General features: G+C 41.0%; 1 protein-coding gene across 2 annotated transcripts in view; it reads right to left on the minus strand.

Annotated features, from left to right (window-relative positions):
* LOC134224665 (somatostatin receptor type 2-like) overlaps window positions 1–27,776 on the minus strand; it is a 236,871-nt gene that overhangs the window by 58,659 nt on the left and 150,436 nt on the right. Inside the window, exon 3 of one of the 2 annotated variants that reach the window (XM_062704152.1) lies at window positions 5,261–5,624. The exons of the other annotated variant lie outside the window; for it this stretch is intronic. The gene's annotated coding sequence lies outside the window, so the exon portion shown is untranslated. The remainder of the gene's footprint in view (window positions 1–5,260; window positions 5,625–27,776) is intronic. 2 annotated transcript variants of the gene reach the window in all.

Raw genomic sequence — 27,776 nt, forward strand, 5'->3', positions numbered from 1 at the left:
GAAAAAGCGGTAAAACTTCTGAACCCCTTATCGATATCCTTAAAAATTGGTACATATATCCTTAGGCGATATAGGCGATTATAGATGGAGTTGAACGGAAAACAAGATGCGCAAAGGAGGAGTAAGGTGCGCGAGGCCAAACATCAGCACGTCAGGCGTGAAAAACGTAAGGCATAATGTACGATAGACATATCGAACTTTGGGCATAATTCAAATTCCCATTATTTAGTTAGGTAATTTGAGATTGTAAAATTCCCCGGAAACCAATCCTTTCAATTAAAAAAAATCCCAAAAAAATAAACATTTTCCCGGACATAATATATCCCCGAATATAACATTTTCCGCAAGTATCATATCCTTTTCTTGGGAAATGACGTTTTGCCTGAAATTGACAATCCCTTAAAAAACCGCAAATATGACATTTCCCCGAAAATGTCATTTTATTGAACGTGACATTTCCCCGAATATAACGTACGTTTTCCCAAAAATTACAACTTAATAAAAATGATATTTCAACGAATGTGCCAATTCCCCGAATATGACATTTCCCCGAAAATATCAATTCTTCGAAAATGACACTTCTCCGAATACAACAATTTCGGGAAATATTTTTTCTCTATAATATAATTTCCTACAATATCTTCTTCTTCTTATTGGCATTACATTCCCACACTGGGACAGAGCCGCCTCGCAGCTTATTGTTCATTAAGCACTTCCACAGTTATTAACTGCGAGGTTTCTAAGCCAGGTTACCATTTTTGCATTCATATATCATGAGGCTAGCACGATGATACTTTTATGCCCAGGGAAGTCGAGACAATTTCCAATCTGAAAATTGCCTAGACCGGCACCGGGAATCGAACCCAGCCACCCTCCGCATGGTCTTGCTTTGTAGCCGAGTCTTACCGCACGGCTAAGGAGGACCCCGATATAACCTACAATATAACAAAATCATTTGTCGGAATTAATGTTGTTCAAAGCGATATCTACTTTCTTTTAATCATTGAATGTTCTCTAACCAATCTTTCAAATCAAATCAAATTGGCAATTCCAACAGCTGCGGAATCAAACTGGCAATCCCGGACAAGGCCGGGTACATACAGCTAGTATATAATACGCATCGATTTTAATGATTTTTGAACTTTTTTTTTTAATTCAATCTGAATAGTTTGCAATAGCCATCGAGCAAGTCTTCGGTGGCACATGTGCATGTATTGCGCTTTGCTCCGGTCGAAACAAGCGCGATCTTCAATGGTTTGCAGTAGCCATCGAGCAAGCGTTGTGCAGTGCGTGTTTTAGTCGTCGCGAAGACTAAAAGATTAAGATATCGAATCTGTCTTCGGGAAAATACGTAAGACACGCGTTGCTTTTCTGTTTTTGTATCATCATGAATATGGCGTCATTCAAACGAAATAATTAGTCGCTTCCAATATATTTCCTTCCCAACTAACATACTATGCCTTTCCAGTGCGCTCATGGAGATGCAGAGGATTGCTCGGTCTCTTGTAGCAATGAGTGACGAACTAGTTTTCCTCCCTTTAGCCTAATTGACTGTGAGGACGTGGCCGGCATCGTAATTGGTCTTGAATTAAAGAAACTCCAAAGTGAGAATAGCTTTCTAGTCCCGAGAAAACTATTCAATTGGTGAGCGGTGCATTATTTGTGGATTATGGGCCGATCACGACTACCAACTGCGATGGGTACAGTCAATCAAGCTAAGCTAAGCTTAAAAAAACTTTAATTCAATTTTTTATGAATCAATTTTTGAAGTCTCGCTGTTTGTTGTTCGGAATGAACCACTGCGTCCATTTCATTAAACTTGCTGTTACATATTTTAATAACATACATAACATAACATACATTTAATATATGGGAACTCAGAGCCACAGCTTTAAATAATCGAATACTTTTGGTGGGATTCGTGGTCATGCGATTAGTGACGTCAATCATTTAGACGCATGTGCTTTTGAGTGTGGGTTCAATTCCCGCCGCGATAGGGAGGAAACTTTTCGTAATCAAAAAGTTCTGCACTGGTCCACAGAATGTTCCATAGATTTAGAAAATAGAAACATGGTGGTGCTATTTTTATTTCACTCAGTGTATTTTACTTCCTTGTCTTAAATGACATGAATTTTTAATTAATGATTGTTGTTTGTATGCATGTTTACTGAAAAAGCACCACTTTTATATGGGGCTTCATACAAGTGGAGTGGCTTTATAATCATTTCATACTAAATTAAACTATGTCCAGTGAAAATTTGACACGTTTTGGTAGGATATATTCAAAATTATTAAACTTTTCTCCTTTGAACAAAAAAGGATTGAGAACGATAAAATAAGAAAACCTCTCTAAATCTCGCATTAAGGTGGCTCAAAATATACTTTTTCAATTTTTTTAATAGGCCGACCTCTTATTCGGTTCTATTTACTGCCCTGATGCACTGGACAAAATTTCAACCAAATCGGTCAATGTTTAGGCGGTGCTAAACTCGTTGGAAGTTGATATGGAAAAATGTATGCAGAAACATCGATAAACAATGATTTGCAGTAAGATGACAAAATTTACGATGAAGAGCTATAGAATTAAATACAGAATGTTATGTTGAAAACCGCGAGTTATTAGCATTCTACTGGAGTGTTGTATGAGTGAATTTATTACTTTTTTATGGTTTTAGTAGAACAAAATATTTATAAATTCTCCATCGTTCTGCGTGCAACGAAATGCGATCGAACGCATACTCTGTACATACTCTGTACTTTTCCAACGTGCTTGAGCCGTGTTAATTTAATAAAAATTATGTTAATACATAAAAAAAGTTTAAGTATTTTTTAAAGAAAAAATTATTTTAATTATAGTTTATTTGTATTGTAAAAGAAAATTGAAATATTATGAAAAAATTTTATTAAAAAAGAAAATTTAATTATTTGTACCTTGTGTATCAGGGTTTATTAAATAAAAATTTATTATGTGCTGCCAGAGCCGTTTTGGTCAGAATACTACCGTAAATCATCAACAGGAATTAATTGAATTTCACTTCAAGGATGTCGAGCTTATCTTATCATTTAACCTACATTCATCCTGACCAAAAGCTATGACAAAGATGAGGTACACCTGAAGGAAAAGCAACCACACCATTGTTTTCCAACCCTGTTGTACTTGCAACGGGGGGGTGGTGCCCATCGAATACAATAATAGCTGACGCCGCTAGCAAACTCAAATGTGCCCTTATATTGACTTACGGATACCCTCGAACAACGACTGTTTAGTTTTTGGCCTGATTCGTGACAACATTGACTGCAGTAGCGTATTCCGGGAAATCCCAATTATCGGTTGCGTAAACTCCGGTACGCTTACGGTTGCTATTGCTACATTCCACTTGATGGATGCTGTAGAGAGTAGATTGTTTAATGGTGCATTTGGTATGCTCGAATTTATTGTAAGCAAACCTTTATTTGAAATTCAAAATGAAGTCTTTTAGCTTGTTTGACGTAAAGTCAAAGGTGGTGAAATAAATACACGAACGCATCCATGAAATCGGCAGTTTTTTATATAATTCGGTAACACTCATATTTTAGACATAATGCGGTAACTAATGACTTTTTGATTAAAACAAGCATTCAAATAAGCCAGGATCAAATCAGAAAAATATATTAAGCTCGTTTAGTGGAATGTATTAAACCGTCTAAGACGAATTAAGTACTGTCCATTTAATTCCACCAGTTAATTTTCGTTATCTTTGCAGATACGTATTTCGACCACAACTCGACTTTCGAGTCAAGTACAAGACACTGAAGACGACCACACAGTTGTGGTCGAAATACGTATCTGCAAAGATAACGAAAATTAACTGGTGGAATTAAATGGACAGTACTTAATTCGTCTTAGACGGTTTAAGGATCAAATGTTTTTATCAAAATGAACATCTCCACGGTTTCTTAGATGAAGGATTTATTGTTCGACACACTTCATGAATTTAAAATACTCCTCTGATTATCTCTTTCAATTTGTCGCAATGCTGAGAACCTAATTTCATTTGCCACAGCTCGACTGCAAGATAATTCCACAAATGTGAGCGTAACAATTTACATTACTTAAAAGCAGCCCCTTGTAGAAGAGCCGCTGACTGGCTTTTCTCGGTTTCATATTTCATTGGGTGTTAGCATTTGTTTATATTTGTTACGCGGTCAGGATCCCTGATCCCAAGATAAGAGGAAAATGGCAAAGCATGGGTAGGATCGTATTGGGTCATAGCACCACCGTCAGCCTTTGCTCGTAAAGAGAGGCTGCACCATTAGTGATTCTCAACGCGGGCAATACCGACCACCGGAGCAACAAGTAAGCAACCAAATTTTTATTTTCTGAGTACAAACATTTCGAATATTTTTGACGAGCTCAGTGGTCTAGTGACTACCGCTTCTGCCTTATAAGCAAGAGGTCGTGGGTTCATTTCCAGGCTCGTCCCTTTCCTACTTTGTATTTCTATCATAGTTCTTCATATGTTTCACGTTATACCAAAACGATTCCTGCTGTTATAACCTTCTACACCAACAATTCCAAAAACAACCTCCCGTGGCACCTATGAGAGGTCGTAGAGTTCTCTGCATCTTTCTTAAGTAGGTGTCCGACTAACCATCCTTCCTCTTCCTCAGCATTCGCAAGGACGTGGCCAGGACAGATCTGGACTATTAGAGGGTGTATTACTTCCATCTAAGAGATAGTGATTAATCCCATATCAATATCTGTGGTAACTGATGAAAGTGATGCTACTCTCATACAAAAGTCCAGGCTTATACCACCTACAAATTTGTGCGAATTGCTCAATGCTAATGCTAATGCTACAAACATTTCGAACATTTTTAAAACGAAAAAGCCTTTCTTCTATCTTTCTATCTGACAACAAGGACGTGATCGATGCCATAGTAACGTAGCGCATTTAGATTTGAGCATTTGCGAACGTGTTGTTTAACATGTAGGTAAATATAACTCGTTGAAACATTTTTAGTTGTCTATTGTTTTTTTATTGTCAAATCATTTTAAAAAAATTGGTTCATAGCTTCTAAATGCAAATTTGAAATATCATAAAAAAATATTTTGGAAAAAAATCATTTCAGTTGTGTTATTTCTACAAATTAACAATAAACAATGAAAATGTTGGTACCCCTAAATAAGCCAAAAAAGCTTGGGAATACACTGGGCCAAACAGTCGACGCGTATCGGGAATCGTAACAGAAACAAGCGGCGAAATAATTGCTTTCCTACCTTGCCACTAAAACCCCATCGGAGAGCTACCGGTTGTTCTAGCATCTGAATCTGAAGAGCCAGGTAAGATAGCTTGTAGCAATATGATATCAACTGGCTCCCGTCGTAAGCGCCGACCACCCTTCCGGCTGCTCGTCGTCGCGTCCGGTTGATGTAAACGAAGTATATCGGTCTTCTCGAAGTGTTGACCCAGGTGTTCCACCCCGATGATGGAAAAGCGAGAATGGAGCAGTTGGTAAAAGGTTTGCCGAATGAACCTTTTTCTCCTCCTTCAGGCAAGAGCTTTTAGGCTGTGCGTGTTTATCTTTCCGTGCTTGGTTCGGTGCGAGGAAATGTAACATAATTTATCCATTTTTGGGTCATCCTGAAACGAAACGAAGAGTGGGGAAAAAAAGATTGCTTGAATGGCTAACAATTCGTTTCCTAAACTGGTGTAAGTAATTTTCAAGGTGGGCTATGAGTTATTATCTAGGAAAGTGTGGTTATAATAGATGCGTGGGTCATGGTTCACCTTACCGTGCCGGAATGGAAAATGTTCGCACACCTACGTAAATTAGCGGGTATATTTAGATATATGACCGTATCTAGTAGGAATGAAATGGACTGAAAATAAAACCCGTATTATACTAACATATCTCCAACCGGCAGTCATTTGGGTTTAAGCGATGTTTGGGAAAATCAGATAACAGATTTTTGTAGGATGTTCAATCGTATGCTGGTAGGGAATAAATGATATTAGCTTCAGCGTGGGATTTCGGAAAGTGATGCGTCAGATGAGTCAAAATATCCCAAATGATGTTAACTATTTAGACATACGCTTCGCTTGTACAACTAATATGGTAAAACAATAGACGGGTATAGCTTTTTCATTGCTCAATTGAGTAACCGTCCATAATACATATCTTCAGGTGAATCCAGCCAAAACAGAAAGATATATAATTTCTTATATCCCAGGAAAACAAGCATGCTCGGGAGAAAAAATGGTGTTTTTTCCTAACTGATGGAATCATATCAAACAACTGAGACATTTCTACCACGAAGCTTATTATTATCATTAAGGAATCTGAATCAAATTCACTTATGATATTAAAATATGCTCTAGAATCGAACTCAGCCCCTTTCCGCATGGTCTGTTTTGTTGCCCCGCATTTTTCCGGTGGATTACGTGGGTGACTTCAAGTATTTATAATTCCCAAAGCTACCACTTCACGACTTGTGTAATTTTGCCAATACATAGTAAATAACAGATACAAATAGATTCGTCATGACGATTGAACTGATAGATAAGTGTTCCATATGTTATGCCATGTCAAAGCATAGCACTTTCAGATTGCACCAGTTTACCATGCAACGAGATAACGCAGTGCACAGCAGCGGTCGGAAAATACGAAATGTGGCCATATAGAGGGAATAGAATGTTTTAAAGTAACATTCATTTTCATTTTACTTTTATTTACTCTACATCAAAACAGATAACACTGAATCAACAATTTGACGCCATAATAAACGGTTCAAGGCCGCATCTCTCTATCCTCGGATACGCCCAACGCTCGCCAAGTCGTTTTGCACCTGGTCTGCCCATCTCGCTCGCTGCGCTCCACGCCGTCTCGTACCTGGCGGGTCGGAAGCGAACACCATCTTTACAGGGTAGCTGTCCGGCATTCTTGCAACATGTTCTGCCCATCGTACCCTTCCGGCTTTAGCTACCTTCTGAATACTGGGTTCGCCGTACACAGATAGAAAAATCCACTGAAATTTACGCTAAAAATCATGCACATAAATGGAACGCCATTATTAGCGTAATTCCACATGGGATATAGCCTAAATGTATACAATATTTGACGTGAATCGTCAATATTGCATACAAGTTGTAAGCAATCTTGTTAGGAAGAGGACCATTTCAGCGTAGAAAAGCGTAAATTCCTGCAAGTAAAGTTTTACGCGCTGTTTATTTTTCATTATTTTTTTCTGTGTAGAGTTGGGCGAGCTCATGGTTCATTCTTCGCCGCCACACACCGTCTTCTTGCACACCGCCAAAGATGGTCCTAAGCACCCGTCTCTCGAATACTGCGAGTGCTTGCAAGTCCTCCTCGAGCATTGTCCATGTTTCATGTCCGTAGAAGACAACCGGTCGCGCTCGGTTCCGCCCACAAGCATGTACTTTGTCTTTGACGCATTCACCACCAGTCCAACTTTTGTTGCTTCACGTTTCAGGCGGTCCATGTCCATGTCATCCGCGACACAAATAAGTTGACTGGATCTGTTGAAAATCGTACCCCGGCTTTTACACCCGGCTCCCCGCATGACACCTTCTAGCACAATGTTGAACAACAGGCACGAAAGTCCATCACCTTGTCTTAGTCCCGGCGCGATTCGAACGAACTGGAGTGTTCGTCCGAAATCTTCACACAGTTTTGCACACCATCTACCTTTGCTTTGATCAGTCTGGTAAGCTTCTTAGGAAAGCTATTCTCGTCCATAATTTTCCATAGCGCTACGCGGTTCATACTGTCGTGTGCCGCATTGAAATCAACGAACAGATGGTGCGTTGGGACCTGGTATTCACGACATTTTTGAAAATTTTACCGTACAGTAAAGATCTGGTCCGTTGTCGAGCGGCCGTCAACGAAGCCGGCTTGATAACCCACGAACTCATTCACTAATGGTGCCAGACGTCGGAAGATGATCTGGGATATCACTTTGTAGGCGGCATTAAGGATGGTGATCGCTTGAAAGTTCTCACACTCCAGTTTGTCCCCTTTTTGTAGATGGGGCATATAACCCCTTCCTTCCACTCCTCCGGTAGCTGTTCAGTTTCCCAGTTTCTGACTATCAGTTTGTGCAGTCAAGTGGCTAGCTTTTCCGGGCCCATCTTGATGAGCTCAATTCTGATACAATCCTTACCAGCTGCTTTATTGGTCTTTAGCTGCTGGATAGCATCCTTAACTTCCCTCAAGGTAAGGGCTGGTTGGCTTCCATCGTCCGCTGAGTTGACGTAGTCATCTTCTCCGCTGCCTTGACATTCACTGCCTGTACTCTCAGCACCATTCAAATGTTCCTCGTAGTGCTGCTTCCACCTTTCGATCACCACACGTTCGTCCGTCAAGATACTCGCATCCTTATCCCGGCACATATCGGCTCGCGGCACGAAGCCTTTGCGGGATGCGTTGAGCTTCTGGTAGAACTTGCGTGTTTCTTGAGAACGGCACAGCTGTTCCATCTCCTCGCACTCCGCTTCTTCCAGGCGGCGTTTCTGCTCCTGAAAAAGGCGGTCTGCTGTCTCCGCTTCCGTCTATAACGTTCCACGTTCTGCCGGGTACCTTGCTGCAGCGCGACCGCCCACGCTGCGTCCTTCTCCTCCAGAATCTGTCTGCACTCTTCGTCGAACCAATCGTTCCGTCGACTTCGTCCCACATACCCGACGTTGTTCTCCGCTGCGTCATTAATGGCTGCTTTAACTGTATTCCAGCAGTCCTCAAGAGGGGCCCCATCGAGCTCCCCCTCTTCTGGCAACGCTGCCTCGAGATGCTGCGCGTATGCAGTGGCGACATCAGATTGCTTAAGTCGCTCTAAGTCGTACCGCGGCGGTCGTCGGTACCGAACATTGTTGATGACGGATAGTTTTGGGCGCAGTTTAACAATCGCCAGATAGTGGTCAGAGTCGATGTTAGCGCCACGATATGTCCTGACGTCGATAATGTCGGAGAAGTGCCGTCCATCAATCAGGTGTACCGGTGTACCAATACGGGAGGCTGTGTTGGAAGTAGGTGCTGCGAATGGCCATATTCTTGGAGGCGGCGAAATCAATTAGTCGTAGGCCGTTTTCGTTCGTCAGCCGGTGAGCGCTGAACTTTCCAATAATCGGTCTAAACTCCTCCTCTTGGACAACCTAAGCGTTCAAATCTCCTATGATGATTTTGACGTCGTGGCTTGGGCAGCTGTCGTACTCACGTTCCAGCTGCGCGTAGAATGCGTCCTTATCATCATCAGTGCTTCCAGAGTGTGGGCTATGGACGTTGATTATGCTGAAGTTGAAGAACCGGCCTTTGATCCTCAACCTGCACATTATCTCGTTGATCGGCCCCCACCCGATCACGCGCCTTTGCATATTGCCCATCACTATTGTGTGGCATTGGACAGGCCTATAAACATGAACAAGTCTAATATACTGTTCTTTAGTCACATGACAGATCGAAGCAGCCGTCGCATGCAAGAGACACATTCGCAGTCAGTCAATTCCTCCGTCATCACGAGGTGAGTCGCGAGTGCAAGCAATGTAAACATGATGGGTGATTCATATGTGCGATGTTGAATTGCACATTTGGCGATCCTGCCAGCAGTGTGTGCTGGCGTTGCTTTTGGAATCACCCATCATGTTATGTACAGATGTGTGCTTTGAACGAACTCCACGGGAAGCCGAAAAAAGGTTGGAGCGGCAAAGCTTTTTGCCTTTCTCGTACAACAAAGTTGTACCGAAAGGCTATCATTTCACTCCGAAAACGAACTTTTGATAAGAGTTCCGGAGACCTATAGTATTATATACCAATCGATTCAGCTCGACGAGCTGAACAAATGTCTGTCTGTCCGTGTGTGTGTGTGTATGTGTGTGTGTATGTGTGTGTGTATGTGTGTGCACAAAATGCTATAAAAAACATTAGCCAATTTTTCACATAGTAACTCTTAACCGATTTTCTTGCAACAAGTTGCATCCGACAGAGACTAAAACGCTGTTGATCACTATTGAATTTCATAATAATTGCGAATCGCATAAAAAAGATAATATTAAAATAGTGATGAGACATAGCCTTGCATCTATGAATATTTTTGAAGTTTATCCGTGGCTTGCTCCCATTAAGAGTTTCATCGTACTATAAAGATGCTCGTGTTGCACGCATTTAGGCGTAAGTATGCTCTTCGTTCAGTTTCATAGTACTATGAAATTGTCCGAAAGTCAAAATTCGAACATAGGAAATTCGAGAAACTTTTGGCAGCGCCATCTGTCGTCTACTAGTGTAAATTTTCTATCATAACATTAGACGGTGTAACTGTTTTGCCTTTCTTGTACATCATCGAGGTGTAAGCGTAAAGGCTACATTTATTACCTATTTGCGCGAGAAAGGCGCCATCACCGCTAGGTGGATTAATGAGGGTTTTTTTTGCATAGGTTAGGAGTAATCTGTAAACAAGCATTAGACTGGAACCCAGCGGGACATCGCAGCAGAGGCAGACCCAGAGGCTCATGGCGGCGAAGCTTCAATAAAGAAATAAAAGAAGGTCGAGACGAGCCAGCCTCGGGCTGAAAGTCTCGATAATAAAGACAAAAAAAAATAAAAGAAGTCGACCGAAATCTAACCTGGCAACAGGTTAAAGCGATAGCCGGGCAACGCTCAGGATGGAGATCTTTCAAGTCGCCCCTTTGCACCATCGGAAGTGTACAGGATCCATAAGTAAGTAAGTAAGTAAGCAAGGAGTAATGGTTTCATAATATTTGTGTGGATGACACTCTCGGGCTGGGAGCCGCGGACTCGAGAGATACTAATTTTGCTTCAGACCCGCAACTCTCCTCACAGTGTACACATTGCGATTTTTTTTTTCACGTGGAATGGTCATTGTGTTGCCTTTTTTAAATTAGTTACAACTATTTCTTCGATTTGCTGCATTGCATAAGTGATTGCGCAGAATGTAAAATTAGTTCATGCCGTTAACTTATTGAGTTTTGTTGGTATGTAGTTAGCTATAAGATGTTTTATGAGACGTATAGCGGTAGCCCGATTATTTACATTTAAGGTTTTGTTTTGATAAGATTCTGCTTGAACATTCCGGTAGATCCAAACACAAAATGATGTTTGTAACGTTTTACTTTTTCAGCATTTTATGCCTAGAATATAATGACATGAATAATCTAGCAGCAAACAGGCAAGACTGACATTTCTAACAGAAAACAAAGAAATGCTTTGTTAGCAATGATAATGATAAAAACCTCAATAGTATGAGTTTATTTTCACGTGTACTCTCTCAACTGCGCTCAGAATGCTCACATCTAGGTGAAGAATACTTTTTTACAGCTTACTATGGAGATTAGGGTGTCCCAAAAAAATCGATGTTCGAAAAGTCATGGTGCTCAACCCTGAAATGAAAGATATACCTGTCTGGATAATTTTTGTAGAACAAACCGAATTTCTAAAAAATCGTTTAGAGGTCGCGCCAGATCGATTTTTGAAAAATGAGCTTTTTTTAGGTAAAAATCAAATATTGGGTCCTTTCACAATTTTTTGCAGGATCACCCATTCGTTTTATATTTTTTTTATTTTTCTGTGGATCTTTGACCATATTCTCCATGAATTAGTTTTTGGTATTATGCGTTTTTACAGTCTGCAGAACTTTTTAAATATCGAAAAATACACATTTTTTAGACGAATTTTTGAAGTTACTTCATCCTAACACAAAAAATATTTTTTTCTCGTTCGGAAAAACTTAGATACCACAAAGAGCTATTTATAACGAGTATTTTCATAAAAAAATATCCAAGAAATGTTGTTCTGGGGCTGAGATATTGCAGTTTTAGTAAATAGTCAAAAAGTGTACAAATTCGATACTTTTTCTTTACACGTTATAATTTCATCAAGATTGCACTAATATTTTAATTTAAAATAAAAACAATTCAAAAGCAAATAAATGGGAATATTTTCTAGGTAACATAGATTTTCTTTCCGATGGAGTTGGTTACCTGAATTACAGGATTTGGTCGGAGTATATGGATGGAACCAGTTATAAAATGATATCACACCCAACAGTTAATATGTAGCAATATACAAGTAATCAGGTTTGCTATGATCTCTTTATTAGTTTTAATTCAATCATAGGATGCTTTTCACGGCATTCAAAAAACAAGGCAGGCTCAGCACGTATGTAAACATTCAGTATTAAAACATGTGTCGTCACTACTATCTTCGCACAAGCTGAACTGAGACGATGCTCTACGGTCTCAGCATGCTTGGTTTTGTACTCTAACATGTGTCGTTAAAATATGCGTCACTCTTGACGTGTCACTTTTCTTACGAGTTACCTTGTTGTCGGTATACCGTGATGCTTTTGATATGTCATATGACAGTCAAACAATTTGTTTCGTCGTATCATCGACAGCTTTTCCATGAATTCACTTGAGATTTTGAAAAAAAAAAACAGAATAAACGTAAAGTAAAAACGAAAAAATGACACATCAAGAGTGACACATATTTTATAGCCACATGTTAGAGTACAAAAGCAAGCATGCTGAGACCGTAGAGCATCGTCTCAGTTCAGCTTGTGCGAAGATAGTAGTGACGACACATGTTTACAAATATTGAGTAGTTCCACTTTTTACGAAAATTTCCGTGAGAAAAAAAGATACGGCAATATAATTTCACTCAGTCTCTGAGTGATTTGAAACGGGTGTGTACGTGCTGAGCCTTTGTTTTTTGAATGCCGTGAAAAGCATCCTATGATTGAATTAAAACTAATAAAGAGATCATAGCAAACCTGATTACTTGTATATTGCTACATATTAACTGTTGGGTGTGTTATCATTTTATAACTGGTTCCATCCATATACTCCGACCAAATCCTGTAAATCAGGTAACCAACTCCATCGGAAAGAAAAGCTATGTTACCTAGAAAATATTCCCATTTATTTGGTTTTAAATTGTTTTTATTTTAAATTAAAATATTAGTGCAATCTTGATGAAATTATAACGTGTAAAGAAAAAGTATCGAATTTGTACATTTTTTGACTATTTACTAAAACTGCAATATCTCAGGCCCAGAACAACATTTCTTGGATATTTTTTTATGAAAATACTCGTTATAAATAGCTCTTTGTGGTATGTAAGTTTTTCCGAATGAGAAAAACATATTTTTTGTGTTAGAATGTAGTAAATTCGAAAATTTGTCAAAAAAATGTGTATTTTTCGATATTTAGAAACTTCTGCAGACTGTAAAAACGCATAATACCAAAAACTAATTCATGGAGAATATGGTCAAAGATCCACAGAAAAATAAAAAAATATAAAACGAATGGGTGACCCTGAAAAATAAAAGGGAAAGGACCCAATATTTAATTTTTTTACCTAAAAAAGGCTCATTTTTCAAAAATCGATCTGGCGCGACCTCTAAACGATTTTTTAGAAATTCGGTTTGTTCTACAAAAATTATCCAGGCAGGTATATCTTTCATTTCAGGGTTGAGCACCATGACTTTTCGAACATCGATTTTTTTTTTGGGACACCCTAATGGAGATTTTCTGACAATCGTTTTGATTTTATCCACCGACCCAGCTTTTGGGTGCAGTTCTTGGACATTTGATAAACATCGGATGTTTGGGACATTTATGTGCTGGCATTTTATGGTTCATACTCTTTGATTGGTATGTAAAACAGAGTAACTTTCGTAAGGCTTTCTTTAGATTAGTTGAATAGAGTAGTTTATTGAATCTTATCCCGCCGATAGGACTTGTTTGTTGATGGATTATTCCAAGTGTGCGATGAGTGAAAGATGATTAACTTCGGAGCAAGGCGATATGCACCGGTTTCAGTAAGGCTTTTTAAATTAAAGTATGATTATCAATACACACAATAAAACTATTGATAATATTGAAAGTACCATTGAAAAAGTGTAGGAGTGATTTTCAGTATGACGTATGCAAATTTGAAATTTACTTAAGAGAACGAGTTGTTCCATAAATAACTATTTACAAGTTACAATCGCAATGCTCCTTGTATCTGAGTGTAGTGAAATCGGATGATACTGTGACATAAAATATCTGCAATACCACGTGGATTAGATTTATCGTACTTGAAAAGCAATATTTCGATTAGGGGAATTTTGTTGGTGGCCTGTGTTGTTAAAATTCGTAAAAAGTACTTTTTGAATGTTGTTGATCTTTCTGTTGAAAAAATTAAGGATGCTAGCTCAGCGAGGAGTTCAATAAAGAGAGTTTTATTGTTTTAATTAAGCGTGAAAAGACACCCTCGTTCAAGTGTTTTTTCCTCTTTTTGCCCGCATTCAGTAGGTTCTTCTTCTGCGTTGGTGGAACGCCCGCAAGAAGAATGGTGTTATTGTGGATCAGAATGATCACAATTCTGCGTGGTGGGACGCCCGCATACAGTAGGTTCTTCTTCTGCGTTGGTGGAACGCCCGCAAGAAGAATGGTGTTATTGTTGATCGGAATAATCACAATTAAGCGTGGTGGTACGCCCGCATTCAGTAGATTCTTCCTCTGCGTTGGAAGGACGCCCGCAAGAAGAATGGTGTTATTGTGGATCAGAATGATCAAAATTCTGCGTGGTGGGACGCCCGCATTCAGTAGATTCTTCCTCTGCGTTGGTGGAACGCCCGCAAGAAGAATGGTGTTATTGTGGATCAGAATGATCACAATTCAGCGTGGTGGGACGCCCGTATTCAGTAGATTCTTCCTCTGCGTTGGTGGGACGCCCGCAAGAAGAATGATGTTATTGTGGATCGGAATGATCACAATTCTGCGTGGAGGGACGCCCGCATTCAGAAGATTGTTCCTCTGCGTTGGTGGGACGCCCGCAAGAAGAATAGTATTAATACAGACCGGAATGGTGAGAACTCTGTAGTAGAACGTCTGCAGGCAAGATTTTTATTTCTCCACATTGGTAGAACGCCGACAAGAATTAAGATATTATCGTGGATTTGCAAGGTGCTCATGGAGATTGATTGCATTGAGAAAAGATATCTGCCTATAGTTAAGAACAGTTTATCGTACAGTTCCGGTTCGGTTTCTAGATTTTGTTGTTGGTTGTTTGACATTTATAGTTACACATTTTGAAATAGACGTGTGCTCAAAGAAAGTAAAGGTAGTATTAGTACTGATGATTTTTACTAGAAGCAAAAGAGAGTTATTAAAAATAGTGTTTCCATTGCGAGTTACCACTTCACGGGAATGTCTTGAGAATGATTTTCCATATAGGTTGGGCAACCATAATGATGGTTTATCCATAGTGTTTTTCGATTACGAAATTAGATGCTCGCTGTACAATAATGCGCCGGAAGTGATCGTTTGGTTCAAGATGCCTTTTATCATTGTGAGAGAGTAACCCCATCATTAATAATATATCGGTAAAGATATTTTTTATTCTTTAAACATAGATGCCAGCAGTTATTTTTTTTTAGAAAAGAGGGTGAGATGTGTGGCATTGGACAGGCCTATGAACATGAACAAGTCACATGACAGATCGTAACAGCCATCGCATGCAAGAGACACATTCGTAGTCAGTCAATTCCTCCTTCATCACGAGGTGAGTCGCGAGTGCAAGCAATGTAAACATGATGGGTGATTCATATGTGCGATGATAAATTGCACAACTATGAAAGCTGTTTCCAGCTCGTGTGTGTTGCCGCAGTTCTGGTAGATGGTATGATTACCGCTACACGTTCTCACCATTGATCCCTTCCAACAAACCTCCTGCAGCGTTACGATGCCGAATCCACGGTCCTTGAGCACATCGGCGAGTATGAGCGTGTTCTCGATGAAGTTGAGAGATTTGCAGTTCCACGAACCGAGTTTCCAATCGCTAGTCCCTTTTCGTTGCAGTGGTCTTCGCCGCTGGTTCCGGTCCGTATTCTCTTGTTGATGGTTCGTTGAGTGAGCTTTTTTTTGGCTGGCTTGCAGGGCCTGACACCAAACCTCCTTAATTTCCGGAGGACCATTCCTCCTTATTTCCGGTGGACCATGATGCACAGTTTCACTTAGAGTCCCTCGCTGGCACTCAGACGATGACTGATCATGGAGAACAGACGCTGGCCCCTAATATGGAGAACAGACGCTGTTGTGAGCCGATCCTGACACGAAGAACAGACGTTCAATAAGATTTGCACCTCCGGAGATGAGCAAACCCCCCTTCCCTGTCAGCATACGACCATAGTTCCCACCGGGGTTGGTTACCCGATCTTCCCTAAGGTTGCTCGTATCCCGGCCAGCACCACGGGGAGATAGGGATAGAAGTCTGACCAAATGTCTTTTTGACTAAATGTCATTCGACGAAATGTCATTCGACGAACTGTCCCAAAGCCGGGCAAAGGGCACTACGTCGAATGGATATTTAGTCAAAAGCAAGCTTTAGAAAGAACATTTGGTCGAATGGACATTTGGTCAAAAGCGGATTTTCGAATGAATAATCTTGGTACATTTAGTCGAATGACGTTCCGTTGAATGGATACTTGAAGGACCTTTGGACCTTGAAGGACCTTTGTGCGCTGTCGTAATCTGAAAAAGTGACGTATACGCTATTTTCCAAAAATGGTGTTAACGAGTAGGGTAAAATACGAATAGGTAAAATAGTGGACACCCTAGTAACGGCATTAGGAGTGGACATTTTCAACATATTAATTTCGCGTGATATCTAATATCAATTTCTGCAGTTTACAATTGTGAAAAAAAACATCTATATTCACTTTCTACAGTTTTTCCAATGCATGTAATTGAACCATTAGAATGAAAGGTGGTTTTCTCGATGTAATTTCATCGAAAAATGTTTATATTATGCTGTAATAGTACAAATTTGGCTGGAGGGTCCACTATTTGTTAGGGGTCCACTATTGGATATTATACCCTAGTACTCATCGAGCTCTTTAACAGAACAAAAAATGGAAAACATGAACAGGGGTTGGACAGAATGATAGGGACAGGCAAAATTTTATCAAAATTCAAATGACCATAACTCCGTGAAATATCAACCGATTTCTTTGGTTCTGACAGCGTTCGATGGGGAAATAAATCAAATTTTGGAAAACTAGGTCAGACCGCTGGATACTGGAGATAATCCGATTATTTGAGAGCTATGCTATTTTTTGAGCGCTTGTATTTTTCACTTGGATAAAATGTTGACCCTTTTTATACTTTTTACAGAATCTAGAGCTTTTCCTGAGTTGATTGATATGTTGATGTCACAGATCGGACAACAAACACCTGAGATATGGCCGCTTCCGTGAAATCCATGTTATTGTAGCACGCACATTATTGTTGTCGTAGACAGGGTTCCTGCACCAAGTGGTACCCCATGAAATAACGGCTGGCACAGTGTTTCTGAACAAATATTGGAATCACAATTGTTCTGGAGAATGCGGCCGGTAAATCAATTAGGTTGTGCGCGTTTGGTAGTATTTGACGTTGGCTTGCCAATTCAGAAAGCAAAGAAAAGTGAGTAAAATATTTGAAATGCGCCTAATTATATTCCATCCTTTAGATTGCATCGCTCACCGAACTGAATCTAGATAAATTATCCTTCGTAACTAACACAATGTCCTATCCCAAGACAATCGTAAAGATGCAGAGGTATACTCGATATCTAGTAGCAACGAGGGTTGGATTAATCATCATTCCCTTCCTATATGACCGTAAGGACGTGATCGGCGCCGTTATTGACTGGAAATATTCGAGGTCCTGAAACGTGTATGTACATTGATAATGAGTAGCTAATCCTATGCCCCATTCATTTGGTTCTATGCATAATTTCGCAAGTTCTAGTCAATCGCAAAGTAGCAACTACGAATTGTACGGTCTTAAAGCTCATGTTCAGTACTTAATATTTTGCTATTTTTGTAGGTTGTCTACTTTTCTATACTCCACCAGGGTCTCCAGAAGTTTCCGTTTGCTCAGGTGAAAAATACTCATTCCATATTTGTTTCTTCCGCTGCTGATTGAACTTCCCCACGTCCACTAAATGCCTCCAATCAGTTCATCCATGTGTCTTGTGGATTATTTGATCAGATTTAAACGAAAATCCATTGACAAATTATCCATTTTACTAAATAACCTGTTACCGACTTATTATGCTGAAATTCACTTTCAACATTCGATTAAATGTCCTTTCGACTAAATGTCCATTCAACCAAACGTCCATTCGACTAACCATCCATTCGACCAAACGTCCATTCGACTAACCATCCATTCGACCAAACGTCCATTTGACTAAAATTTAGTCGAATGGACGGTTAGTCGAATGGACGATTGGTCGAATGGATGGTTAGTCGAATGGACGTTTGGTTGAATGGACATTTAGTCGAAAGGACATTTAATCGAATGCTCATTTAATGAGCATTCAGCACGAGTTGTACGTTTATCTAACAAGGCTGGCTGAGTTGGATAAATACTACGAGGTGCTTCTTCTTATTGGCATTACATCCCCACACTGGGACAGAGCTGCCTCGCAGCTTAGTGTTCGTTAAGCACTTCCACAGTTATTAACTGCAAGGTTTCTAAGCCAGGTAACCATTTTTGCATTCGTATATCATGAGGCTAACACGATGATACTTTTATGCCCAGGGAAGTCGAGAAAATTTCCAATCCGAAAATTGCCTAGACCGGCACCGGGAATCGAACCCAGCCACCCTCAGCATGGTCTTGCTTTGTAGCTGCGCGTCTTACCGCACGGCTAAGGAGGGCCCACTACGAGGTGCTACGAGTTCTAAAAAAAAAAAAAAACCTTTTGCCATTTCTGCCTTTTGTGTATTGTCAATTTATGGAAATGGAAAAGCAATATTAGAATAGTAGTTACAGGGTCACAATTCGTTGCAACACACATTTTTTTTTTTAGAACTCTACGAGGTGCTACGAGTTCTAAAAAAATGTGTGTTGCAACGAATTGTGATCCTGTAACTACTATTCTAATATTGCTTTTCCATTTCCATAAATTGACAATACACAAAATGCAGAAATGGCAAAAGGTTACAAAAACATGAGGTCAGAGCCGTAGCGTGGACTCCCAGCGCCCTTGGCGAAACCTTTATTAGGCGCCCCTTACTCAAATGTTAAAAAAATCTAATTAATGGTCTAATGAATTTTTGATTTATGAACTCCTAAAGCCTCTATAACTTGCATGTGTTCCAATTCCAATAGGTAGAAAGTAAGGATTATTAAAAGACCAGAACATTTTTAGAAATCCGCTGAAGTTTAACGATTTTCTGAGAGATTTAATTACCTAATGCAAGTAAAAAAAATAGATCCGGAAGTGTGTGGATTCACGACAAAAAAAGGATTTAATTAGGAAAATAAAATAGCTCTCAATTTTTTCTTGCTATTTTTTTTTTTTTGATTGCTATCGAACCTAGTCACATCAAGAAGAACCCTTATATGAAGTGGATGACCATCGGAATCGCCATTAGCCCTTTCGATGACGCAAAATTCAATTTCGGAGTGGCTTGGTTTGCAAAAACTACTGATATTTCAAAGAACTTCTACTTTGGAGTGAATTGGTTGATTGTGAGAATAGCGATAGGTCCAAGTCGTATCAAGAACAAAACAATTCCGGAGTGGGTTAATTGATGGCCAGAATAACCAACGGGCCCTATTCAGATCAAGGTATATGAGTTTTTGGAGTGGGTCTGACGGTAGTTTGGTGGCACTGTTTGTTTTGGATGAACCAATAAATTTCTACTTTAAAGAAAGTCAGATACTGATCTCCCTCCCTCTCCCTAATCTGATTTAGCCATCGTTACTGAAATCCCTTGATGCATATTCTCATATTCAGCATACCATCATTTCAAATACTCTTTCCCGCTAAAAGATTTACCAGTTTATAAAGATTATACTGGATCAAATGCGATCGCATAGTTTATCGGCATAAAATGAGCGAATTTATCTCAAATTCACACAAACTTCTTATCAGTACTTCCGTACATCTATTATTAGATAACGGTTTGCATTTTTAAATAGCGAACAAAAACTATATGTATTTGATTTACGCTTCGGCTTTGGCTTATTGAAGTCCTTATCTGGGGCTCCTTCCACAGAAGCTTGTTTCATGCTCCTTTCCATTTGCATTTCCTGTTCCTTCCTTTTCCTTCCACTTTCTTTTCCATCAAATAAATAATGAAAAAGACATTTCCAAATTAGGGGAGCATGCCGACGTTCTGATACTTTGAAATGTTATGACCCTGGGAGTTCCCAGAAAGGGACTAACCAAGACCCCAAGCTGCAGGTCTGACCAACGGCAGCTTCCGGGGTGGGCGCAACATGCCTCCTTTCTCCCAGGTCCCAACGACTTTATTCTTAACACTTTACCTTTATGGTTTATTCAGCGGTATGGGCGACGATAAGATACAGTGGCTTGGTCAGTTAGCAGTGGCACTATCGCAGATGGCGTTAGGTACTGGCGCGACGTGTAGCTTGATGGGCGTTGGTCAGATGGTTGTCGAATGACTCGGCGGCGTCCACGAGGTGTTGCTTCTCGACGATCTTATGGCCGAGGTAAATTCCGGAATTGACGGAAGCCGATAACACGGCGTTAGTTGGCACGATACGTGAGAAAAGCTGGGACGAATAATAGCTGCCGTTATCAGGACTCCGTATGACAAAATGGCGTTCGTGGCGTGGTACCACCAGTCGGTCCGGGCGAGAAAGTACTCTCAGGAATACGAGAAGTCCCGGCACCTCTGGGCAAAATGTTAGCAACCTTGGTGATTCTCACTTGGCAGGTCTTGCCAAGCTCGGGGACGATCGGCTTCTTCACGCACTGCTCACTGGAAGTCGTCTGCCGACCGGATAGCTTTGGTCCACGGAAGTCGTCTCGCAGAACTGGGGCCAACAGTTGTCAACCCCGGAAACGACCGGGGCAACGAAAGCAAACGTTGGCCAGCCAAATGGTAATTCCTCGCTCCGGAGGTGCACTTAGGCACGCGGAAAACTACCAGCAACAGGACGCCGATTTGCAAGATGGCGTTCTCGTGGTAATAACACCTACAGTTGGTGAGAAGCGTCGAAAAGACGCAATAACCACACACGCACATAGCTGGATTCCCACTTAATTCGTTCCCGAACGTCAAACTATCGGACTGACTATTTGGGCTGATTTACCACTTATCATCAAATTCCGAGTTTCACGAGGAAAGTTACAAACTTCAAAGATGCGTGTTGGCTGTAGGTTCTTAGCATCTCGTACCTCGACTGATCGCTTTATTCCTTTCTTCATCGAAGAACGGGCTCCTGAGTGCACATGTTTTTGATAACCGTATTCATTTGCCACCCACTTTGCCCGTTCTTAAATTACGATTAGACACTAACTTGACAAATTATTTCCCTGCATTCCAACACCATACACAAAGTGATACCATTCGGTAACAACCTGTATCAGTTATTGACGGAACAGGGCCTTCCGGAAATACGTCAAATGTATTGATTATGTATGTAGTCCCCGAGAGAATCGTAATAAAAGGTTAAATTTGTATCACTTTGAACCAGTGAATTTTCGAATAATTTGTCATCACTTCCTATAGCGGAATTCTGGATTTTGGCGCCCCCTAAGGCCAGGCGCCCTTGGCGGGGGCCAACCCGGCCAACCACTCGCTACGACGCTGCATGAGGTTTACTACTCCTGGTCACACCCGTCCTTACCGTGACTAGGAAGAACTGACTGACTTAACGAGATGTCCCCGATTCAGCAACACCTTCATAGTTGGTGTGGACACTACGGAACTGTAAGCGGTCAGCTACCTTGGTGCACAGTACAGTAAAATTGTGGGTTTCAAACGATTAAAAAAACTATTCAAAACAAATCACTGCTAACTGACTGAAAAAAAATAATAATGATATAAAAGTACGTTTGTCTTTCATTTTATGCTTTTAGTAAAGATGAATAAGGGAGCTATGAGATGAAGCACCGGAACAGTAATCCTACGCAGGGACATTCCTTTTGTCCGCCAGCAAAATTTCATTTAACGAAAGTCTATCCCATCTACCTTCGCCAAACCAGACCCGGCAATAATTCAAGTTGACGACGTCCTGTTGAAAAGTTTTCTCTCGTCCCGACAAAAAAAAAACTCCAAGCGCGGTAACCACCAACTTTTCTCAACCAGAAAACAATCCCCGGACCACAAAACACAAGAAAAATTAGAAGCAAAACGGACATGCCTTTCGACACTTTTTGTGGCGGCGACACTGTTATTGTATTCCGGTGGCATTTTAAGTATGCTAATGAGATGGCTTCTATCACGACAGGTCTTTCCCTTTTGCCCTCCGTCATCGCGCAGGAGGACCGTCTCGACGTCGTGTAAGGACGTGATGGTCTTTAAACAACCGGAACACACTGACAGGCAGTCATTGTGGCGTCCATCGAATCTCGGTCGTTCATTGATTTACTAACGAGCGCGATAGTGGGACGAGGTCGTCTACGGTAACACGGCCCTTTTGTTATGGTAATGGGCGAATAAAAATTTATTCCCATCATCCAAAAGTCTGTTTCGGAAATGTGCGTATTAATTTTGTTTGAGAGGATGTGTGGGAATGGAACTTTGCCATTTGGTTGGCACAAAATAGAACGCTATATGGCACTCGAAAGTTTCACCTACACGTGGTGGATGGAATTCCCGCTGACATTCTCAAAACGGGAATGTTATGCTATGGGCGTTGGAAAACTCGAGGCGAATTTACAGTCTACTGAACAAATTGGACATAACTTTTGGTCGTGCGTGACGGAGCCGTTGGGTTGCATGTTATTTACAATAGGGATCAAATTAAAATAAGTTTTTTTTCTGTTGGTATAGAGATAGATACTATTTCAACAAAAAGCTAGTGCGCTTCGGCACATCCCTCTAACTAAAACAACCTTTTGAAATACAGTTTTAATTAGCTGCAAGCTGAATTCGCAGATAAGCAAGCACACACGTGAACCTTATAGTGGAAGCTAAGCCAAACAAAGTACTTTTAGTGGCCTGTGACGACAGAGGAAACTCTGCCTGGCGGCATACCTGTTACTATTTCATTTACTTAAGAGGTTCACACAAGTAATTATGCCGACAAGTGCAGTGTGACTGCGAGCTGGTTAGACATAAAAAAAACACCTGCGTATGGATTGGCAACTCACGCAAAAAATACTGAAAAGAGATTTAGTTTTAAAACAGTTTTAGAAAAAGTTTTGTCAACTTTCTGCAAAGGATTTCTTGAATCCTCATAATTGTTACATACGTCGTTATGAAAAATTATGCTTGATTTATATTATTTACTAGCAGACCCAACGAACTTCGTTTCGCTTAAAATTGATTTATTCTCTGTTTAGGTCTCGAGTTATGCAGGAATTCATGATTCATTTGTATGGGAGCCCCCCTTTCCAAAGTAGGGAGGGGTCTCGAACCATCTTAAGAACCTTCCCCGGCCCCAAAAACCTCTACATGCAAATTTTCACGCCAATCGGTTCAGTAGTTTCCGAGTCTATAAGGGTCAGACAGACAGAAATTCATTTTTATGTATATAGAAGAAGAAGAAGAAGAAGAAGAAGATATATCGAACACCCTCTCCATTTTGTAAATTACTCAGACTGATTGTTTGTCTTAATCCTATTTTCAAAAACTAATTTGCTAATACTGAATTCGAAAAAACAATACACTTAATTGAATAATCTGCAACTTATATCCAGTGGTTTGTTTTGGCCATAATGGGTGGTGCGGTGGCCATAGATCTATACTATAAATAATCAAGACAGACTGGATATTTACAATTCAATTTTTATAATCATATCTTTGTTTCGCCATTTCATAAAATACCGATATTGAATTTCTATGTAACATGTATTTTGTGAATGAACATTCAAGAACTGTTTTTGAACCCTGTTAAGGACTATGTATCTTTAACCCTTAAAAAAATAGCGAAAAAATATTTTTTGACTTGTACAATAAATTTTGTATTCGCTCAACAAAATTATTTATAAAAGATCCGGAGACCCACAGTGTTATATACCAATCTACTCAGCTCTACGAATTGTGTGTATGTGTGTTTATTTTGACGTAGGACTACGTCTGTGTTTTCTATATTGGGGTACACTTTACGATTGCGAAAATCTGGGACCGTCACGAAAATATGATAGACTTTAAACTTTAATATCTAAGCCGTTTATCGATGGATTTTTAATTTTTTTGGACCATTCGATCAAGGATGAGTCAACGCTTTATTGTATTTATTTGAAAATACTGATTTTTAACTATTTATTGTCGATAATTGATAAAAAGTTTAGAAATAGGTAAACTAACCAACCACGTACATGCATCACTAGCACAGACATCAAAAATCAATCACTTGCGGGTTTGGATCTAATCCTCAGTTTGAACAAGATTTTACGCATAGCAGACGCATCAAAGCGATCTTAGCGGAGAGAACACAGCATCACGGAGACGCTAATAACATTTTCAAAGAAAATCCATCGCATTTGTGGTGGTGCTCGATGAGTTGCTGCAGATCATTCAACCTCAACGAACCAGAATTTCATATGAAGAAAAGGTTGACCATAAAATAGCATCAGTGGCGATCCCGCACCGCCAGTGCCGATGCTGAAAATTGATTACAAATTGTGGTGTCAGTTAGTTGGAAAGGAACATTGGGAAAAGAAAATTGGTTCTTCTCAGGACCAACATTTTATAAAAAGAAAGAGTTAATTGCGAAAATGGACTGTTTCGGTGGCTTCGGGTTTGGCGTGGTAGCTTGGTTGCTGTTAGTGATCCCATCCATTAAAATTTTCTACATCATCTCCCTCCGACGTGCTATCAAATGCGCTATTTACGATTGAGTTTTGCACTTTGAAGAAAGTTTATTTCGGATCAACTTTCTTTTGTATAAAATCCATGAAGACGCCACTTTTGTGAAAACTATCTACCTTCAGCAACTTCCCATTAGTGAACGTCGCTTGGACAGACAGATGTCAAGAGATAATGTTTGGTAATATGAAGAAACTTCGTCTTGAGTCAAATTTCTGTTGTCATTCCTCGCAACAATACGCATCTTAGATAAACAACATCTCATAACCAAATTCAGAATCTTTCGAGAAAGTTTCATTGGATTCTTAGAATTCATAATTCTCCGAACGGTCCGGTGTCTGTGGAAACCCGATCGAAATGGCTCGCGCGCGCGGAAAAGTGGCTTTCTTATATCTAATGAAGTAATCCCATTAGCCCTACCCCTTCATAGTAGTAGTAAAATTCTTCTTTATTTAAAACATTTTTTGTTCTACAATTAATTTTAACATGTACAGTGATCGGCCGGTTGGCCCTCCAACTTCAATTCCAATTATTGTTATTATTATGATTATAATGTTTGACTTAATTTTTAAAATATAATGTATCATGACGGCCTTCAGGAGGCGCTATTGTTTTTTAAAATTTGATAACCTAACTACTATGTACACTAATATTTACAATAAAAATTTGATAACCTAGATTGGAACTAGCGCCCTAAGCGCTTGTTGGTCCGAGTGCAAGCAACGGACCCTAAACTTTTCTTTACACTCACCAAAGCGTTCATGTAAGGTTTTTATTCCAGCCAGACGGTGGACCTCGGATGTTCTTGTCCTGGGAGGTGTTGAGGATCATCCTCAGGAATTTGTTTTGAACCCGTTGAAGTTTGAGGTGGTGGGTTTTAGCGCAGCTCTCCCAGACCGGCATGCCATATTCGATCACAGGGAGGATGATTTGCTTGTAGACAGCAAGCTTATTTTTCAGGGACAATGACGACCGGCGGTTGATCAAAGGGTACAGTAGTTTCAACAAGACGTTACACTTTGTCACCGTTTTGTCAACCTGTTGCCTGAAAATAAGCTTGCTGTCGAGGGTCAAGCCAAGGTAGCCGGCCTCATTGGCCCATTCCACAGTCGTGCCATTGAGGATGATTTTACAGTCCCCAGGCGGAACAAGTTTAGGGGATTTGGAGTGGGGAAAATGATGACCTGGGTCTTCGCCGCGTTGATACAGATCTTCCAGCTGGTGAGGTACTCTGTCAGGGCATCCAGGCCTCGTTGGAGTTTTGCCACTAGCGCTCTGATCACTCTACCGTTGTAGACGATGGATCTGTCATCTGCGAACAAAGACAGAATGCCGCCTTCTGGAGGTTCTCGCATGTCGGAGGTGAACAGATTGCAAAGCAGGGGCTCGAGGATACTGCCCTGGGGAACGCCTGCGACGATGTTGTGCGCATTGGAACTCGCTCCGCTGATTGAGACCCGGAATGTCCTTGCCGACAGGTAATTTTTGATGATTTTCACCAGGTAGCTGGGAAGATTGTAGCGTTGTAGTTTGTACACCAGGCCATCATGCCATACATTGTCAAATGCCTTCTCGACATCGAGTAAGGCCATGGCGGATGTTTTCGAGACAAACTTGTTCCGTCTGAGGACGTTGGTAACTCGGGTCAGTTGGTGTACAGTTGACCGACCGCGTCGGAAACCAAACTGTTCCTCGAGCAAGATGTTGAGATTTTCGGCAGACTCAAGTAACCGATGATGAATAGCTTTTTCGAATAGCTTGGATAACCCTGAGAGAAGGCTGATGGGTCGATAACTTTTGGGGAGGAAGGATCCTTCCCAGGCTTTCGGATGGGGATGACTTTCGCTGACTTCCAGGACGATGGGAAGTAGCTGAGACACTGATTAAAGATCAGCGAGAGGTGCTCAAAGAACGGAGCACTCATGTGTTTGAGCTCGAGATTAAGGATGCTGTCGAAGCCTGGGGCCTTCATGTTCTTCGACGATTTGATATAGGCCGTCAATTCGTCAGCTAAGATCTCCAACTCCTCCGGGAAATCGTTGGGAATAAAATGGATGTTGTTAGCATGCTCGTTGACGGCTGCTTCGTGTGGACTGACGATGTTCTGTCCAAGATTGTGTGAGCTGACGAAGTGACGACCTATTTCAGCGACCTTCTCTGCAGGAGTTATCAAGCGATCCTTAGAGCCATTATTGTCTAGTGGGATCAAAGGTGGAATGGGCCGAGGCTTGGATTTTAGAATTTTGGTCATTTTCCAGAACGGCTTAGCATAATCTGGGAGAGTGCGGATCTTATTCGAGAAGTCGTTGTTTTGAGGTCCACCATTCTGGCCTTGATAATTTTGTGATTCGATTGCAGCGTGCCTTAAGCTCAGGCAGTCCAGTACGCTGAAACTGCCTGCGAGTGACATTCCGCAATCGAATCAAATCTTTGGTGAGTGTATCAATGTTTAAGGAGTTGCTTACCTGCCGAGCCGTCGGTACGTGTTGCTCTCGGGCCGCCGTGATCGCCTCCTCGATAGCGCACAGCTGGCGGTCGATACTTTCCGGCGTCTCCGGACGCACCTCGTAGTCGACGGTGTTATCGACGCACTGCTGGAAACGCTGCCAGTTCACTCGGTGGTAGTTCCGCCGTAACTGCTGGTGCCGATTGACCGAGGAGCCCAGTTCCGCCACCACCGGATAGTGATCCGAACTGAGCTCCTGGTATACAACCGGCTGCGAGACGTGGTCACTCAGGTTTGTTACGTAGAGGTCGAGCGTTGCGTGGGCACCGGACCGACTCAGCCGAGTGGGGAATCCGGGCTCAGGATCGTGTAGTGGCCTTCCTCCATGTCGTTGCTCCAGATGGTGCCGTTTCGATTGCCGCGACTGTTGCCCCAGGCTTGATGTTTGGCATTCAAGTCGCCGGCAATGATATACTGGCCTTGCCTCCGCGTCAGCTTGACGATGTCCCTCCGAAGGGCAGCCGATGATCCATCGCCGGCTTTGGCTTGCGT

This window comes from Armigeres subalbatus, chromosome 3 (assembly GCF_024139115.2).
Source record: "Armigeres subalbatus isolate Guangzhou_Male chromosome 3, GZ_Asu_2, whole genome shotgun sequence".
Lineage (NCBI taxonomy): Eukaryota > Metazoa > Arthropoda > Insecta > Diptera > Culicidae > Armigeres > Armigeres subalbatus.